Below are 15911 nucleotides of genomic sequence, written 5' to 3'. Positions count from 1 at the left end.
ATCGTTATGTGAATCATTGCGATTTGGAGATGTAATATAAAATGGATTGATGAGATGTAAAGTTAGTTTGACTTTTGTGGCAAGTGTCTAAGTTCAATGAATCTAGACAAGGTCTTAGTTAGTCTTGTGCCTCTTGATAATTAATCAAATAATAAAATTATTGAATTTATTATTGGAGAAAAGTGATGTTAGAGAATAAATAATTAATGAAATAAGATATATTTAATTAATTTAGCTAGATGGAAGAAATGGATTAATTACTTAAATAAATATAATTTATTTAATTAATCAAGTGATGGGAAAATAGATTGATTAATTAAAAAATAAATTAATTTGGCAAATAGGATATGTTTTTTCCAAGGTCACATAAGATGATGTTAGAGGGATGAACTAGGTGACATGGTCAATTTTAGGTGTCTACATAACCATTTCAACTCTAAGGACAATGAAATCGCCCATGAAAACCATTGATCACTACACGTATGGACAAGTTTTCCCCCAATGTATTACTCTAGCCATCTTGCACTTCTAATAAATGCAACATGTCTAAGTTTGACTTCTATGAAAAGTGGAGATTAAAAAATGATTCTACACGGTATATTGATGTCTGATGCATCAACTAATATCCATACACTCAATATTCACAAACAACTAGTCATTATCTATATGTTTCATCAATCAAATCATTATCAAAAGTAATAAGAATTACTCTCAATAACAATCCCAACACAAGGAACACTTCTAAATAACTTGCAACATGTTTAAAATCATCTGAAATGACTAACATATCGCTTACAGTATTTTCTAACACACTTACATCATTGTTGAAAAGATTTTCCTTAACTCTTAAAACTACCATAACTGATATTTTATTTCTTACAAGTATACTTACAATATATACCTAATTATAAGACCTTTTTAATCCAAACATCTCAATCATTTCCTTTGCCTTTATTAAAATTCCCATTTACAAAAGATAAAATCTTTTTAAATACTATTATTAATTATCTACTCAATGATAATATCAAATGAACCTCAATTGACTTGGAATAGAAACCGTTCACCTAATGTTGATCTCTTCATTGATATATCTTTTCACTATACCAAAAACAAATTATATGCTAGACTAATACAAATATATAACTATACTTAAAGTTCAACTATATATGATGTGAGAGCCATCAATATACAAATCCAACTATGGATAGGCATTACCCCAATCCACATAAACATGCATATCATCAAAGTTGTCATGATTATGACACATCAAATCTTCTCATTCATTTTGACCCATCCTATGATAAGGAAGTTTTGTTGTTTCTTTAATGGTCAAATTATTTTACCATAAGAAGAAGGTAGAAAAATTTCAAATTAACCTAATTTCTCCCCTCACAATAAAATCTTAGGAAATGAGTTTTCCCAAGTCAATTTTCTACTTTCTTACCCAATTATTATTTAAGTTGCATGGAGACTATATTTAGTACTTTGTATTCTCCCATTTGTAAAGGTCCCATTGCTTTTAGGTTCGCTAGACCTAATTTAAAGTAGTTCATCTATCTATCATTACAAGCATATAAGCCTACTAGACAACATGATTTTGTTGGGTGTCTTTTGGCAAAACTGAAAAGGTCATGTACTTGTACTTTACAAAGTGACATATGAATCATATTTATTATATGTTAAATTTGATGGTCGTATGATTGTATATATCTAATTTAATATATTATATTTGTTATTTCAAAATTTTTTTTGAGCATTTTTTATATTTTTGATTGAAAATATGAATTAAGTTGTATGAATAACAGTTCTTTTTCGATTTTAAAATTGATAATTTCATAAAAAATCGTTCAAAGTATGATATAACCTCCTCTTTTTCATATCACATCTCATTTTTTTAATGAATAAAAAATAATATATCATCTTCAATCTAAACATAATTAGATGTAAAATTCATTGACAGGTAAAATCAACCATGAAATTTAAGCTATGGACATGTAGATTACTTGAAATAGAATTTGAAGAGATAATGAAAGGGTATCCAACGTGCATTTAAAGTCAAACCCCACACTTGGTGTGTTTTACTGTGGGTGATGGGAAAGCTTAGTCACATCTTAGAGACTTTATAAATGAGAATCTCTAGATTTCTTTTTGGGGCCCATATTAGTTCTTATGTAACATTCTCATTTTTTAAACTTAAATTTACCTAACATTCAAACCATCAACGTGGAATTGGCCTTTGTTTGCTTTGCTGCAATCATTCAATAGTTATGAATAGGCTTTAAAAGAAGGTTATTTTTCACCTAAATATGCAACACATGGGGAGAGTACCCATAATTTATTATATGGTCACTTATTTCATTGTATGGATGGAAGTGTAATATATATTTAAGCTAATAAATTCCTATTAAATAGGGCATATGATGGGAAACAATAAGTTAATGAGTATGTCAGTTTGAATAACTTCATTTAAAGTGTAAAATAGATTGATTTATTTGAAAATGAATTTTATTGTTTATATAAATTAGTAGAATCGTTTAGAATATAATGAGAATTTTGTTTTTTCATTAAAGAAATGACACATTTTGTTGATTGTTTCAATGGATTAGATAGTCATTATCAATCAACACTGTATGCAATAGATGCTTTTCTTGCTTTCATATTAGTACATATGCACTATCTTTCATGCACATGGAACATTGATTTACAAAGAGAAGGCATGACTTATAATATATTTTTTTGTACTGATAGGAAGTTGATAGAAAATGAATAAGAAATAAGCAACAATCATGAATGCAAATAGTAAACCAAAATTTATTAATAGTAGAGTTCGAATCCCACATTCATATTCATTTGAGTTATTTCTTCTTTCTATCTACCTATATGTCTTTATTCTCTCCCCTTTCACCTTTATTTTTACAACTTTTATCTCCTAAAGTATCCCTTAGGCCTACACATTTTTCTCCTCTGCTCATATCTCATCCCTCCTTCATTTCCTACATTTTCTAATGAACTGAACTTCATCTTTCTCCCTTTTTTGAGTTCATAATTCTCTTAATTTTTATACCTTCCCCTTCTTTTGCATCCCAAAGCCACATAACTCGCCCCATTTTCAGTTTAGCACATTTGCAAAAATATATTTCATGGAACTTTCTTCACAAGTCATAAATCCTAAACTAATTTAATATACCCTTATATTTACATAAATTAAACTGAAGCACTTAATTTTTCATAATGATTATATTATGAGGAAAGAAAAAAACCAAGGCAATCATGTACATGAAAATGTCACCATTAATCATAGGGAGATATGAACATGATTAGGCAATGGAATGAAGAGCTATGTGAAATGATATTTTTTAATAATTTGTAAATCTTTGATGACTTTATTCATCATTAGTTAATATGTTGCATTCTTTTCATATTCAAGGAATATGACTATAATGTTAGTGGAAGGAACAATGCATCTCTCTCTATTGATCAACACACTAGTGAACATGTTCATTTAATAAAATGAGTTAGGATGCTCGTTGAAACTACTTTCTTTAATGTGCTCAATCCAAGTTAAATCTTGCATTAGTAGTAAAAAACCAACTTACTTAAAAAATGGAGGTTTAAATGAGGGGAGAAAACACACCGTCTAAGCAAATGAATGAAGAAATGGAGTGCACCACCTCATCACCTCTCCTCTCCAATTGACTAGAAGAGAGAGGATTTGTAAATGCTTGATTTCATATGTCTATCATCAAGTCAATTATTTAGGTGACATGTGATGTCCCTTAGAGAATATATGTTGATTTCAATATTTTAGAATTCAAAAGGGTTGGTGGTGGAAATTTAATTTAATGCAAATATTGGTGTGTATAATTTTCTTATAAATAAAAGAGGGAGCCATTTGATTTATAGATTTGATTTATAGGCAGGTAGGCCATTTGAGAATGGGTCATTTTCTTTCACCTCTATAATAAATTGTATCCATTTATTATTTATTCAAATGAATAAAGAATGCTAAACGTGTCTCTTTTGTTGCCACAACACATTCCACTTTGAAGGAAGTACCCCTTTTATAAGCTTTAACTCCTCTAATATTTAGAAATTTATCCAAAATGTGTTATTCTAGGTTTCTCATGGTTTGTTCCAAGATTAAAATTTTCTAAATTCATAATTCTAATTTATTTTTCAATAATTAGTTTTTAATTTTTAATTATTATCAACTTTATATTTCAACGTTTCTTCTTTCCATTCTTAATTTAACTTGTTTTGAGCTTATAGAATTATTTGCTTTTACTTGCAATTCTTAGACTATACTATTATCCCATGTTTCACATAAATACAAATTTAGAATCTAAAATCTAAAAGTTTATTTACCATATTGATATTGTACATACATTCATTCTTATCCTTTATGTTTTATATTTTTCCATTGAATTGTCTAGACTTAATTTAATAATATATTAATTTATAATTTTTTTAATAAATCTGAATTGATTGACAATTACTTCTAATATCTTGTACAAATCCGTTTAAATTTTTTACTAAATCCAAGCCTTTGGAAATGTTTTGAGTATCTTCTTTTGGTGTGTTACTCAAGAGTAAACATAACTTTTCCCTTGGGCAAATAGATAAAAGACACCTTACTTTTGATCATGTGTACTTGTGTGTCCTAACTCATTTGTAAAAGCATGATAAAGTTAAAGCAGAAATTTCATTGATTGCATAAGCCCATTTTGTCATGCTTTGGTTCTCTATTCTTTTGGGTAGCTCTAAGTAGTTTAAACACAACTTTCATCTTTCAAACTTTTGATCTTATATACTTTATAATTTGGTTTCAAGTCCGGATAATTTATTCACCCAATTTGTTCCACCTATATGGACTCCTCGGAATCATCAAATGTAGTTTATTATATTAACTTGTTAACATGACTATCACTATAAATTTATAAGTTTAAACCTTCTATGTTATTTGGATAGGAGTTCCAATCTCATATTTGAACAATATTTCAAACTATTTTTTTTGATTTTTTAATACAAAGTTAGAAAATAATACATTTGTTTTAATTGAATTCACATTCTTTAATATTTCAAAGTTTATGAGATTCAATTTTAGATCTCCCTTTGTCAAAGACTACGAGAAAATTGATTCAATTCATTAAGCAAGTATCTCATGGGTATATGGTCCAGAACTTTTTTATGATATAGATATAACAAAATATATGATCTCTAATTTTGATTGGATAATCTTAAATGATAAAGTTAAAAATAACTCATTGTTCAATTTCAAAATATTTGATGCATTAGCCTTGTTGTACAATTTATTAGAATTCTTAAACGTATCCATTGAAATTATTGACTACCCCATCAAAAATAATAATTGAGGTGACTCATAGATTCATAAATTCCAATGACTTGATATGCTTTGCTAGTTCCCTTCAACACTAAAAATCTTTTTAATTCCGCATACAATCTTCTACAATTTGTGAGATCCCAAAATAACCTCAATACATAATTAATATCTATTACTGAACTTTTATTAAAATACAAACACTTGAAATTATCTTTTTGTTGAGAAAAAAAAAAAATTATTAACTACTTAAAATTCAAAATTTAAATAATATAGCATTTGATACAGGAGCATCTCCGGTTCATGGCAATCTTGCATCAACCAAAAAATATTTCCTTTGTGTCTTGCTTTTTGTTTCGCAGTTTCAACATTTCTTTCTGTATTTCCCAGATTTGGCTCATCGGATCTCGTGGAGTTGGATTTTGCTTGAGGACTTGATCATCTACCTTATTCCCAAACCGTGGAGCATTTGGATAATTTTCTGGTAAGTTATCATTAACAGTTTCTGAGACAACTTTTTGGTACCGGTTGCTTGGTTGTAATCTATCGGGATCTACCAGATCCCTTTTGTAGCTTGCGAAGCCCTAAGCGTTGATTTCAATGGTCCTTGGCATGTGGCCAACCTTTCCCTTTGATTTAAACTTCATCCTTTGGATTTTCCAGAGGAATTTCTTTGGCGAAGGCTGACCTTGTTCTTTTTACACGTTAGGTCTTGTTCTTTGACATTTGATCCTTTTTGGGCCGACTGGATCCCTTTGGATCATATAAATCATTTTAATCGAGCATTAGAATGTAGTTCAAGAAAAGAGAGAGAACATAGAAGATAGATCTGAAGATTTTAGGTTCCGGTTGTGACCTGTTCTGTAATTAACCATGTTTTAGCAGGCCAGTGAGCCGGTTATTGTAACTCAATTGCTACCAGTTGATTGTAAACAATTTTCATGATATAATTCATTCAGTTATGCATTGCCTCCATCATATGCTTGTGGTTCTATTGTGTTTTCCTGCAAGTTATCGCTACCATTTTTGGAGACAATTTTCTAGTACCGGTTGCTTGGTTGTAATTTGTCGGGATCTACCGAATCCCTTCCATAGCTTGCGGAGCCCTGAGCATTGATTCCAATGTTCCTTGGCATGTGGCCGACCTTTCCCTTTGATCTACACTTTATCCTTTGGATTTTCCATAGGAATTTCTTTGGTGGAGGCCGAACTTGTTCTTTTTACACGTTAGATCTTGTTCTTTGACATTTGATCCTTTTTGGGCCAACCAGATCCCTTTGGATAATATCAATCATTGTAATCGAGCATTAGAATGTAGTTCACAAAAGAGATAGAACATAGAAGATAGATTTGAAGATTTGAGGTCCCAGTTGTGACACGTTCTGTAATTAAGCATGTTTTAGCAGGCCAGTGAGCCGGTTACTATAACCCGGTTGCTATCGGTTGATTGTAAACAATTTTCATGATATAATTCATTTAGTTCTACATTGCCTCCATCATATCCTTGTGTTTTTGTTGTGTTTACTCTTGTTTTCCCGGTTCATGGCAATCTTGCATCAACCAAAAAATATTTCCTTTCTGTCTTGCTTTTTGTTTTGCAGTTTCAACATTTCTTTTTGTATTTCCCGGATTTGGCTCACCGGATCTCGTGGAGCTGGATTTTTCTTGAGGACTTGATCATCTACCTTATTCCCAAACTATGGAGCATTTGGATCATTTTATGATAAGTTATCGCTACCGGTTTCTAAGACAGTTTTATGGTATCGGTTGAATAGTTGTAATCTACCGGGATCTACCAGATCCCTTCCATAGCTTGTAGAGCCCTGAGCATTGATTTTGATGTTCCTTGGCATGTGGCTGACCTTTCCCTTTGATCTACACTTCATCCTTTGGATTTTTTAGAGGAATTTCTTTGACGGAGGCCGACCTTGTTCTTTTTACACATTAGGTCTTGTTCTTCAACATTTGATCCTTTTTGGGCCAACCTGATTGGTGCAGGAGCACCCTTCCAGACTCCTTCTCTTTCTTTGTTTTTTTGGTTTTATGCTTCTTATGAAGCCTTTGTATATAAAATAATGAGCCAAGTGCTCATAGGTCCTAGGTAGAGTCATAGAGGTGATCTTAGGGGTCATAAGTCAAAGTTTGTGATGGATTTGAAAATGGAGGTTGTGTGTGTCCTAGAGGTGTTTAGGGGTCCTTCATATCATGGTGGTGTCCTTAGGTTGGCCCATTATGGGTCTAGGAGTCATGAAGAGCAACATTGGGAAAGTTGCTCAAAAGTTGCAAAAGTTGCATGACAACTTTTAAAAGTTGTCAAGCAACTTTTCCACCATGTTGTCAAAATCATTAGGTTGGCATGGACAACCCTAAATGTGGCACACCGACCAAGGTATGGGTAGTATAAGATGTTTAAAACCCTAAGTTAAAGGGTTGGTTGTCAAAGATTGTATGGCTCAAGCAAACTGTACTGACTATGACTGTTTGTGAGTTACCAGTCTATTTGAATGAAGTTACCGAGCAAGCAAATGGATTGATTTGTGAGAAAACCTATGTGGAATGTATTCTTGAATGTATATAGCTTCATTATGAGTGATTAATTTATCTTTTTGTTTACCGATAGAGTGTGTTTGTAAATAGTTTGTGAATTGCAGTTTTACTGTCCAGTGTTGAACTGGTTTGAGTAAATGAAGTCTTGACTCCATTCCCCATTGTGGAACCACCATGAAACCATGGGGAATGGATGTGGAGACCTTGTACCATAGTCCCAAGCAATCATGGCCCTTGTAAATGCAAGGAGGCCAAGCAAATGCCCATTCCTAGGCGAGACTGGATAGTGTCCGGTTAGGAATGGCTGTTGGTGCAGAGATCTTGGAGAGCAAGGTTGAACAGAGGAGTATGCACCCTTTGGAGGAGGTGCAAAGGAGTGTGTGAAGCACCACTGGTGTGAAGGAGAAGTCTCCACCAATTCAGATAGGGAGGCTAAAACACAAAACATTCCCTGTGACCCAGACAGACCCTAAAAACCCTCACTAAACCCTTAAAAAACCTTAAAATCCACCAAGGACAGAGTACGAATACTAGGGGGCCTAAAACCTAGAAAATATTTGAGTCTTTTCCAAATGAATGGGAGTCCTTTTTGGAAGATTGGGTTGTTTGTGCATCGGTTGTGAGAGGGAGCCCTAGAAGGACGGTTAGGAGGCCTAATTGGTCCTAATCCTTATAGCCCTATTTTGTAGGAAAAACACAAAATGGTGAAAGCGGTAAGGGGTTAGAATATTGAAACCTCTTGGGGGCTCATGAATGGGTGGATAGACCATGAAATAGGCCTAAAACAACCTTTCTATGACCTTGGAAGGTGTGGAACAAGATTTGCCCTTATTAGCCATAGTAAGGGGTTTTGAGTCTCATGAGTAGGTGAGACCTTAGGAGCAGGAAAGAAACACATTGGTGGGTGGATTGTGCAAGGTCATGGGATTCCTCAAGCAAAGGAAGTCCTAGAGACCCTAGGGTGTGAGGAGAACACCAAGTGACCCAAGGAAAGGGTCCTAGAGCATAGACTAGGCTAGTCTATCCCTTACCCGATCCCATCAGATTGGTATCAGAGCAAGTAAAAGATTTGTTGGATTGTGTATGTCTCTATATATTGGTGAATCAGTAGGGGAGAGTAGAATTGTCACTAATGCAGAGTTGGCTAGAGAGGTGGAAGAACAGAAGGAGAAGAACAGACTCCTTGAAGAAGCTATGAGTGAGATAAGGGATAAATTGCAAGAAGTGGTGGATCAGAGGACACAAGGACCTTGGGATGAAGACACCAAGGGTAAAGGCAAGAAGACTATAGACTTAGATGACATTATCCCTGAACCAGATCCCTTGTTCAATGAAGAACCTTTTGTGAAAGCTATCAAGGCTTTGAACACCAAAGCTTTTGAAGAATTGCCACATTTCAGTGGAAGAATGGATATAGACACTGTTATGGAATGGATTGAGGGCATGGAAAACCACTTTGAGTGTGAAGGAGTGACAGAGGCTCAGAAGGTTCAAGTTGCCAAATCAAGATTAAGGGGAGCAACTTTGACATGGTGGAAGTACCTGCAAGAAGAGAGAGTTAGTATGGGAAAGCTACCCATTGAAGATTGGAAAGCTATGGTGAGTAAGGTCAAGGAGAACTACTTACCAGAAGATTATGATGTCCAACTTCATAAGAAGAGACAAGGATTGAAGCAGAAGGATCTTGATGTGGCCTCCTACACAGAGGAGTTTCAAAAGATATATCTTAGGTCCAAAGTTCAAGAAGATGAATCCATTAAGGTGGCTAGGTATCTAAGCGGCCTAAAGTGGAACATTCAAGAGGAAATAAGTCTATGGACTCCTACTACTATCCAGAAGTGTCATTAGCTTGCTACCAAGGTAGAAGAGAGGAACAAAAGGAAAGGAGACTCCAATAACAGGGGTAGAGGCAGAGGTAGAGACCAAGTGAATCACCAAGGTGGTTACCAAAGCAAGTCAAATGAGCAGAGGAATCGAGGAGAAGCCAAGTTGACTGAACATGGCAGTGAAACCAATCCCAGAGGAGGATAAACTAGAGGAAGAGGTGCACAAGGTGGTTCAAATAGGGGTAGAGGTACCGGTAGAGGTAGTTCCTACTTTGCAACCATGAAATGTTACAACTATGGACAATTAGGACACCCGACATATAGATGTCTTGACAAGCCTACGTCATCCAACAGTGGAAAGAGAGTTGCATATGCACATGAAGACTCTTCAAGCAGCAAGACACCGGATGTGGACCAGATTGAATCAGAAATTGGTGAGAATCTGATGTTCAATAGGATTTTGATCAGACAACCGGTTAAAGAAGAACCCAAACATAGAAGAGCATTGTTTAGGGTGAGATGCAAAGTTCTTGGTAAAGTGTGCAAGGTGATAGTTGATTCAGGCTCAACTGACAACATCATATCAGAAGAGGCAGTTAGGAAGTTGAAACTCACAAGAATACCCCACACTAATCCTTACAAGGTGACTTGGTTGAACAAAGGATAGAGTGTGCTTGTCAATGAACAGACTTGGGTAGAGTTTACCATTGGAGGATATAAGGATAAGATCCTTTTTGATGTGTTGCCCATGGATGCTTGTCATCTGCTGCTAGGAAGACCCTGGCAATTTGATAGGAAGATGGTCTATGATGAAGGAGAGAACTCCATTTCTTTCAAGAAGGATGACAAAACCTTCAAGATTCAGTCTTTGACAGAAGATGATGAAGGAAGCTCAAGAACACCTAGTGTTTTGTTGAACACTAGTAAAGAGTTCTTACACTTGCTTTATGAGGACAAGACAGTTGGATGTGCCATTTTTGTAAAGCCTAAAGAGGAGGAGAGTAAGTTGCAGACAGAGGTACCTAAGGAGGTAAAACAGATGTTGCAAAAGTACGAGGACATAGTAAGTGATGGAGCACCTGCAACTCTCCCACCTAGAAGGTCTATTAGCCATCAAATAGACTTTGTTCCTGGTGCTTCCTTACCTAACAAGGCTGAATATAATCTTACACCTAATCAGAATAAGGAAGTAGGAAGGCAAGTGCAGGAGTTATTGGACCAAGAGTTAGTCAAGAAAAGCATTAGCCCATGTGCAGTTCCGGTAGTGCTAGCATCAAAAAAAGGAGGTAAGTGGAGACTTTGCACTGACTCAAGAGCAATTAATAGGATTACCATAAGGTATAGGTTTCCTATTCCTAGAATAGAGGATCTAATGGATTGTTTAGGAGGGGCTATGTATTTTACCAATCTAGACCTTAAAAGTGGTTATCACCAGATAAGAATTAAGGAGGGTGATGAGTGGAAGACTGCTTTTAAAACCACAGGTGGATTGTATGAATGGCTTGTGATGCCATTTGGGCTTACTAATGCTCCAAGCACTTTCATGAGGTTGATGAATGAAGTGTTGAAGGATTTCACAGGAATATTTGTGGTGGTGTACCTAGATGACATTCTCATCTATAGCAGAACCAAAGAGGAACACCTTGAGCATTTGAGGTTAGTCTTAGAGAGGTTGCATGAGGAGAAGCTATCCATCAACCTAGAGAAGTGTGACTTCTTGAAGAAAGAGTTGGTTTACTTAGGATTTGTAGTGTCTAAGGGAACCTTGAAGATGGATCCAAGCAAAGTGGAGGCAATCTTGAATTGGCTTGCACCTAAAATAGGGACTGAGGTAAGAAGTTTCCATGGATTAGCTCAATTCTATAGGAAGTTTGTGAGGAATTTCAGTGGCATATGTGCACCAGTCCTTGACACCATAAAGGGAGGTCTTAAAACTAAGTTTAAATGGACAGAGTAGGCTGACAAAGCATTTCAATTGTTAAAGCAAGAAATAGCCACGAAACCTATCCTTCTCCTACCTACATTTGATAAGCTATTTACCTTGGAGTGTGGTGCAAGTGGAATTGTAGTAGGTGGTGTGTTGAGTCAAGAGGGAAGACCTGTGGCATTTTTTAGTGAGAAGCTTAATGAAGCAAAGAAGAAATACTCAGCCTATGACCTAGAGCTATATGCATTAGTACAGTCTCTAAAGAAGTGGAGACATTATCTACTCCCAAAAGAATTTGTAGTGTTCACAGACAATCAGGAATTGAGTTACATCAACACTCAAGAGAAGCTAAGCAATAGACATCCGAAATGGATGGAGTATCTCCAATCCTTCACCTTCACCATCAAGCATAAGAAGGGGCAACTTAACAAGGTGGCATATGTATTGAGCAGGAAGTTGTTGACTGTTCAAGAGTTACAGTTGCAGAGCATAGGCATAGAAGGTTTCCAAGACCTCTCTGAAGGAGATGAAGACTTCTCATTAGCTTACAAGGTTTGTAAAGAATTTGAGAACCATTTCCATGGTGAGTATGCAAACTACACTCTCCAAAATGGTCTCTTGTTCAAGGGTAACTAGTTGTGTGTACCTAGAGGATCTATGAGGGAGAACCTCATCCAAGAGAAGCATAATGGCAGTTTGAGTGGACACTTCGGGATAAATAAGACCCTAGATCTAGTACAGAGGTACTACCATTGGCCAAAGTTACCAAGAGATGTGAAGAGGTATGTAGAGCAGTGTGGTGTATGCCAAAGAGCCAAAGGTGGATCAAGAAATGCCGGTTTGTATCAACCATTGTCGGTTCCTAACAAACCTTGGGAATGTCTTAGCATGGACTTTGTAGTAGGACTTCCCAAGACTAAAATAGGTATGGACAACATCTATGTGGTAGTAGATAGATTTTCCAAAATGAGTCATTTCATACCATGTAAGACTACACATGATGCTAGTTATGTTGCACATCTCTTCTTTAAGGAGATTATTAGGATTCATGGACTCCCTTTAAGCATATTTTTAGACAGGGACAACAAGTTCATGGGTCATTTTTGGCAGACATTACGGAGGAGACTAGGAACTAACTTGTCATTTAGCTCAGCTTACCATCCACAAACCGATGGTCAAACTGAAGTCATCAATAGAGTGTTAGGCAATTTGTTGAGATGTCTAACTAAGGAATATGGTCAAACATGGGACCTTATCATTCCTCAAGCAAAATATGCATATAATGACAGTGTGAATAGAACCACTGGTAGAAGCCCTTTTGAGATTGTGTATGGTAGACATCCAAGGGGAGTATGTGAGTTGAGAGATCTGAGTAGTTTGGAGATGAAGAGTGGACAAGTAGAAGACTTCTTCCAAATTATCAATGAAGTTGAAGAGCAAGTTAAGAAGACCATCCTTGAATCCATTCACAAACTGAAAGCCAAAGTGGATGAGAAGAGGAGAGAAGTTCAGTTCAAGGTGGGTGACTATGTGATGGTCCATTTGAGCAAAGCAAGGATGCAAAGTGGTAAGCCTACCAAATTGCATATGAAGAGGGTGGGTCCTTGTCAAATTCTAGCAAAATATGGTGAGAAGGCCTATAAGGTTGATTTACCTTCAGACTTAGCCATTTCACCAGTCTTTAATGTTGCTGATCTGGTAATGTACAAGGGAGGAATAGCACGGTAGACTGAAAACCAAGCTAAGGTATTACAAGACTTAGATGTAAATACCTTACCTCAAGTGAAGAAGCCTAAAGTAGAGGAGATCTTGGAATCAAGGGTGAAGAAGTTTACTAGACACCAGGTCTACATGGAACACTTAGTGAAATGGGTAGGTCAACTAGTATTTGAAGCTACATGGGTGGTGGAGAGCAGGTTCAAGATGCTTGGAATAGACCCAGCTCTCATCTCTTGTTCTTCTTCTTAGTTGTGTGCAGAGGGGGAGTATGGTGTAGGAGAACCCCTCCAGACTCCTTCTCTTTCTTTGTTTTGTTGGTTTTATGCTTCTTATGAAGCCTTTGTATATAAAATAATGAGCCAAGTGCTCATAGGTCCTAGGTAGAGTACTAGAGGTGATCTTAGGGGTCATAAGTAAAAGTTTGTGATGGATTTGAAAATAGAGGTTGTGTGTCTCTTGGAGGTGTTTAGGGGTCCTTTATATTATGGTGGTGTCCTTAGGTTGGCCCATTGCGGGTCTAGGAGTCATGAAGAGCAACATTGGGAAAGTTGCTCAAAAGTTGCATGACAACTTTTAAAAGTTGTCAAGCAACTTTTCCACCATGTTGTCAAAATAGTTAGGTTGGCATGGAAAACCCTAAATGTGGCACACCGACCAAGGTATGGGTAGTATAAGATGTTTTAAACCCTAAGTTAAAGGGTTGGTTGTCAGAGATTGTACGGCTCAAGCAAACTATACTGATTGTGACTATTTGTGAGTTACCAGTCTATTTGAATGAAGTTACCGAGAAAGCAAATGGATTGATTTGTGAGAAAACCTATGTGGAATGTCTTCTTGAATGTATATAGATTCATTGTGAGTGATTAATTTATCTTTTTGTTTACTGGTAGAGTGTGTTTGTAAATAGTTTGTGAATTGCAGTTTTTACTGTCCAGTGTTGAACCAGTTTGAGTAAATGAAGTCTTGACTCCATTCCCCATTGTGGAACCACCATGAAACCATGGGGAATAGATGTGGAAACATTTTACCATAGTCCCAAGCAATTAGAGCCCTTGGAAATGCAAGTAGGCCAAGCAAATGCCCATTCCTAGGCAAGACTGGATAGTGTCCGGTTAGGAATGGCTGTTGGTGTAGAGGTCTTGGAGAGCAAGGTTGAATAGAGGAGTATGCACCCTTTGGAGGAGGTGCAAAGGAGTGTGTGAAGAACCACTAGTGTGAAGGAGAAGTATCCACTAATTCATACAGGGAGGCTAAAACACAAAACATTCCTTGTGAGCCAGACAGACCCTAAAAACCCTCACTAAACCCTTAAAATACCTTAAAATCCACCAAGTATAGAGTACGGACACTAGGGGGCCTAAAACCTAGAAAATATTTGAGTCTTTTCCAAATTAATGGTAGTCCTTTTTGGAAGATTGGGTTGTTTGTGCATCGGTTGTGAGAGGGAGCCCTAGAAGACCAATTAGGAGGCCTAATTGGTCCTAATCCTTGTAGCCCTATTTTATAAGAAAAACACAAAATGGTGAAAGCAGTAAGGGGTTAGAATCTTGAAACCTCTTAGGGGCTCATGAATGGGTGGATAGACCATGAAATAGACCTGAAACAACCTTGCTAAGATCTTGGAAGGTGTGGAACAAGATTTGTGCTTATTAGCCATAGTAAGGGGTTTTGAGTCTCATGAGTAGGTGAGACCTTAGGAGCAACAAAGCAACACATTGGTGGGTGGATTGGGAAAGGTCAGGGGATTCCTCAAGAAAAGGAAGTCCTAGAGACCCTAGGGTGTGAGGAGAGCACTAGGTGACCCAAGGAAAGGGTCTTGGAGCATAGACTAGGCTAGTCTATCCCATACCCGATCCCATCACTGATCCCTTTGGATCGTATAAATTATTGTAAATGAGCATTAGAATATAATTCAAGCAAAGAGATAGAATGTAGAAGATAGATCCTTAGATTTGAGGTCCCGATTGTGACCTATTCTGTAATCAAGCATGTTTTAGCAAGCCAATGCACTGGTTACTGTAACTTAGTTTTCTATTGGTTAATTGTAAATAGTTTTCATGATATAATATGTTTAGTTCTGCATTGCCTCCATCATATCCATGTGTTTTTGTTGTGTTACTCTTTCTGACCAGACCGGATTGATCTCTTTGAGGTCTCTCCTAGCTAGTGACTACACCAAGTGGTATTAGAGTGAGCTTTCATTCCAGAGATTGCGTTGTCTTGAGAAATTTTTGTTGTAGGGTGGCATACTAGGATCCAACTTGCAACTACAGAGGGCTAGCATTGAAATGGCACAAAGAGGAAATAGGAATGGTGGAGCATGTGGTAATGCAGACCCCACTGTGATAGAAATGTAGCGAGGAATAGCAGTCCGGTTGGAAGCCATGGAGATAGCCCAGAGAAGAGGCTGACATATTGAAGATGAAGGAGAAGAAGCCCCGGTAGAACAAGTAAACCCGTCGGTGACTGATCCTGATGAAGAGATATTTTTGAGGGTTTTGAGTAGGGTGAATACCAAACCTAATTTTACCCCATCAGAATATGATGGAAAGTT

The sequence above is a fragment of the Cryptomeria japonica genome, chromosome 11, assembly GCF_030272615.1.
Source record: "Cryptomeria japonica chromosome 11, Sugi_1.0, whole genome shotgun sequence".
Lineage (NCBI taxonomy): Eukaryota > Viridiplantae > Streptophyta > Pinopsida > Cupressales > Cupressaceae > Cryptomeria > Cryptomeria japonica.
The sequence above is the reverse complement of the archived record's forward strand: the minus strand, read 5'-3'. Positions refer to the sequence as shown.